This window comes from Microtus oregoni, unplaced genomic scaffold, assembly GCF_018167655.1.
Source record: "Microtus oregoni isolate MIOR12 unplaced genomic scaffold, Mior012 000006F_ref0000085, whole genome shotgun sequence".
NCBI lineage: Eukaryota > Metazoa > Chordata > Mammalia > Rodentia > Cricetidae > Microtus > Microtus oregoni.
Window position 1 is genome coordinate 39404044 of NW_024543065.1, and position 5071 is coordinate 39409114.

A 5071-nucleotide genomic window follows, 5' to 3' on the forward strand; every position below is an offset into this window, starting at 1 on the left:
CCTCTCAGTACTATTCTCTGTTATTATTTTAAAATGCAGCTTTGTATTCTTTTTTAATTGTATAAAATATACTCAAAATACACAAATCAACTGATTGAATCTGTAAAATATGATCCAACTATATACTATTGATAAAGAACTCACTCAAATATAATAATGCAAATATGATATGAACACACCATTGAAACTACTCAGCAACTAAGAAAAAAACAAATTAGTGAAAGATATGACAACTTGGATGGATCTCAAGGACTCTTCAGTAAATCTTTTAATGTCTCAGTTGGTTTGCATATGACCATGAAGAGAAAATTGTGTGGTGGAAAGCAGATTCAAAGTTGCCAGGTGTTTGGATGCTGGGGAAGAAGGGGGTAGACATGGCCACATATGAGCCATGTAGTAGATCTCTTTGCACTGCTGGATGGCTTCTGTGTCTTGATTTCAATGGTAGTCATAAAAATTTTCATGTGTGATACAATTACACAGATTATATTGGTCAGTATTCTTTACAAATTTTCCTAAATCTCCACCCTCCTACCCTGGCAAGTGGTACTTTTGTTGAGGCTGGTCCCCACCAGTAGGGCAATTTTTTCTCTGCTTGGTTGTAAGATTTACTTAGCATCTAATATGAGGTAAACAGGACTGGAGTTCTCCTTTTTTTTTTCTTTTTTTTTTTTAGAATTTAACAGGTTCATTTTAAGTTTTTTATTAATTCTTTGAGAATTTCTGAGAGTATCTTTTGATCATAGCCATGCTTCTCCCCTCACTCTGCCTGGACCTGCCACCACCTCCATTTCCTACCCGTTCATCATCTTTGTTTTTCAAACCCATTGTGTGCAGGTGGGCTGTCCGTATACTCTTGGCTATGTGACCTTCCCCTGGAACGGGCTGAGTCACGAGGGGCACACTCTTAAAGAAGTGCAGCTCTTCTGGGGATTGTCAGTAGTTCCTCAGCTAGGCGTGGGACTTCACGCCCATCCCTGGGCTGGGTGTGTTTGTAACTCAGCTGGTACGGTGTTTGGCTGGCGTACATGAAGCTCTGGATTTAATCCCCAGTACCCAATAGACCATGTGTGTCTGTGTAGTCCTGCAGTTTTAACTCTTGGCAGTGAAGGCAAAATTTCATTGATATCTTTGCCTGTGTAGTAACTTTGAAGCTAGCCTGGGACACATAAGACTCCCTCACCCCCACCCCCAAAAATAAAAAGTAATATCATGATTTTCATTACCTTGACTTTTTATGGTGAAAATATAGTGACTCTGACTAAATAATTTGCCTTCTTTGAAATTGCCAGGCTTCTGTGTACAATCGGCCTGGTCAAGTTACTTTTCAAAGGTACTACCAGTATCTCTTGACTTCCTGCATTAGGCCAGACATTTCCTGCATGTCATCAGCTGACTGAATTGCGAGATCACAGTTTGAGGTGATCTGCTTGTGATTTCAGGCTTTGAAAGGGAGGAGGTGAAACTAGAAAAGGTATCAGGTAGTCCAACCCTGACGTTTTGATGATTTTACTTTGGGAAGTGGTATTAGAATTGAAGGGAAGAATGGACTCATGATATGCTAAGAAAAACAGCCAAGAAATCTTAGAAAACAGAGAAGCAAAATTTGGTCTTGTAATTGTTTAGACTTTTTAAGATTTCTCAGCAGCATCTTTGATCCTTACTGTGAAAAGGGTCTTTACAATGTGTCCTTTATTTGGCTATTGAAAGGACTGAGTGACAATATTTAGAATATTGACTTTAACAGTTTTAGTGTGTATTAAATACTCAGTAATGATATTTTCCATCAGATTTGTATAGGATTGCTTGTATGGACTTGCTTACCTTTTTATTCTTTCATACCTTTGTAGATGATGCTTATTCTTCCTTAAGGCTTCAAACCTTTCTAAGTCATTGTTTTAACAAATAGTAACAAATAGCATACCTTTAGTAAGGCCCATATCTTTATGCAGATTGCATGGAAGTGAATGAGGAAAGGCTTGAAGCCATTCTGTACTGAGTTGAATGTCTAACTTGAAAGAAGTTCAGTATAGAAAACATCTCAGCAGCCCTAGCCAAGGAGAGCCCTCCCCTAAATAACACGCTACCAACTGTAGCATGCCCACAGAACACTAGGGAATGGCCAACTGTGTTAACCTCCATACTAAATGACTTTTGATAAAAATCCACACAAAGTAATGGCAGTCTGAGTTTCCACCCCTAAAATTAATATACAGTGATTTTTCTAATCTCATACTTTCTTTTTTTTTATTGAGAAAAGAAGAAAAAAAAACATAAACAAAAAAACAAGTTTCCACCTCCTCCCAGCCTCCCATTTCCCTTCCCCTCCTCCCACCCTTCTCCCCCTCCTCCCACCCTTCTCCCCCTCCCCTCACTCCTCTCCCCCCCTCCCTCTCCAGTCCACAGAACAGTCCGGGTTCCCTGCCCTGTGGTAAGTCCTAGGTCCTCCCCCCTCTGTCCATATCTAGGAAGGTGAACATCCAAACTGGCTAGGCTCCCACAAAGCCAGCACATTAAGTAGGATCAAAACCCCCTGCCATTGTCCTTGGTGTCTCATCAGCCCTCATTGTTCGCCATGTTCAGAGAGTCCGGTTTTATCCCATGCTTTTTCGGTCACAGTCCAGCTGGCCTTGGTGAGCTCCCCGTAGATCAGCTCCACTGTCTCAGTGGGTGGATGCACGCCTCGTGGTCCCGAATTCTTTGCTCATGTTCTCCCTCCTTCTGCTCCTCCTTGGGACCTTGGGAGCTCAGTCCAGCGCTCCTGTGTGGGTCTCTGTCTCTATCTCTATCCATCACCAGATGAAGATTCTTCTTTAGGTTCACCTCTTGTAGACTCCGTGGTCCTTATTTATGGCTAGAAACCAATTATGAGTGAGTACATCCCATATTCATCTTTTTGGGTCTGGGACACCTCACTCAGGATAGTGTTTTCTATTTCCATCCATTTGCATGCAAAATTCGAGAAGTCATTGTTTTTTACCGCAGCGTAGTACTCTAGCGTGTATATACTCCATACTTTCTTCATCCATTCTTCCATTGAAGGGCATCTAGGTTGTTTCCAGGTTCTGGCTATTACAAATAATACTGCTATGAACATAGTTGAACAAATGCTTTTGTCATTTGATAAAGCATCTCTTGGGTATATTCCCAAGAGTGGTATTGCTGGGTCCAGGGGTAAGTTGATCCCGAATTTCCTGAGAAACCGAAACACTGACTTCCACAGTGGTTGCACAAGATTGCATTCCCACCAGCAATGGATGAGGGTACCCGTTCCTCCACAGCCTCTCCAGCAAAGGTTATCCTTGGTGTTTTTGACTTTAGCCATTCTGACAGGTGTAAGATGATATCTCAAAGTTGTTTTGATTTGCATTTCCCTGATTGCTAAGGAAGTTGAGCACGACCTTAAGTGTCTTTTGGCCATTTGGACTTCTTCTGTTGAGAATTCTCTGTTCAATTCAGTGCCCCATTTTTTAATTGGGTTAATTAGCATTTTAAAGTCTAGTTTCTTGAGTTCTCTATATATTTTGGAGATCAGACCTTTGTCTGTTGTGGGGTTGGTGAAAATCTTCTCCCAGTCAGTAGGTTGCCTTTGTGTCTTAGTGACCATGTCCTTTGCTTTACAGAAGCTTCTCAGTTTAGGTAGGTCCCATTTATTCAATGTTGCCCTTAATGTCTGTGCTTCTGGGGTTATACATAGGAAGCGATCTCCTGTGCCCATCGGTTGTAGGGTATTTCCCACTTTCTCTTCTATCAGGTTCAGTGTGTTCGGGCTGATATTGAGGTCTTTAATCCATTTGGACTTGAGTTTTGTGCACGGTGAGAGACATGGGTCTATTTTCATTCTTCTACAGGTTGACATCCAGTTGTGCCAGCACCATTTGTTGAAGATGCTTTCTTTCTTCCATTGTATACTTTTAGCTCCTTTATCAAAAATGAGGTGTTCATAGGTTTGTGGGATAAAATCCGGGTCTTCTATATGATTCCATTGGTCGACTTCTCTGTTTTTATGCCAGTACCACACTGTTTTCATTACTGTAGCTCTGTAATAGAGTTTGAAGTCAGGGATGGTAATGCCTCCAGAAGATCCTTTATTGTATAGGATTGTTTTGGCTATCCTGGGTTTTTTGTTTTTCCATATAAAGTTGATTATTGTCTTCTCCAGATCTGTGAAGAATTTTGATGGGATCTTGATGGGGATTGCATTGAATCTATAAATTGCCTTAGGTAGAATTGCCATTTTTACTATGTTGATCCTCCCATTCCAAGAGCAAGGGAGGTCCATCCATTTTTTGGTATCCTCTTCAATTTCTTTCTTCAATGCCTTAAAGTTCTTGTCAAATAAATCTTTCACTTCCTTGGTTAGATTTACCCCAAGATATTTTATGCTGTTTGTGGCTATCGTGAATGGTGAAGCTTCTCTGATTTCCCTCTCTGCTTCCATATCCTTTGTGTATAAGAGGGCGACTGATTTTTTGGAGTTGATCTTGTATCCTGCCTCATTACTAAAGCTGTTTATCAGCTGTATAAGTTCTTTGGTGGAGTTTTGGGGGTCGCTTATGTACACTATCATATCATCTTCAAATAACGAAAGTTTAACTTCTTCCTTTCCAATTCGAATCCCCTTGATCCCATTATGTTGTCTTATTGCTATTGCTAGAACTTCAAGCACTATATTGAAGAGGTATGGCGAGAGTGGACAGCCTTGCCGTGTTCCTGAGTTAAGTGGGATGGCTTTGAGTTTCTCTCCGTTTAATTTGATGTTAGCTGTCGGCTTGCTGTATATAGCTTTTATTATATTTAGGTATGACCCTTGTATCCCTAATCTCTCCAAGACTTTTAACATAAATGGATGTTGAATTTTGTCAAATGCTTTTTCAGCATCTAATGAAATGATCATATGGTTTTTTTTCTTTCAGTTTATTTATATGCTGGATTACATTGATAGATTTTCGTATGTTGAACCAGCCCTGCATCTGAGGAATGAAGCCTACTTGATCATAATGGATAATTTTTCGGATGTGTTCTTGGATTCGATTTGCCAGTATTTTGTTGAGGATTTTTGCGTCGATAT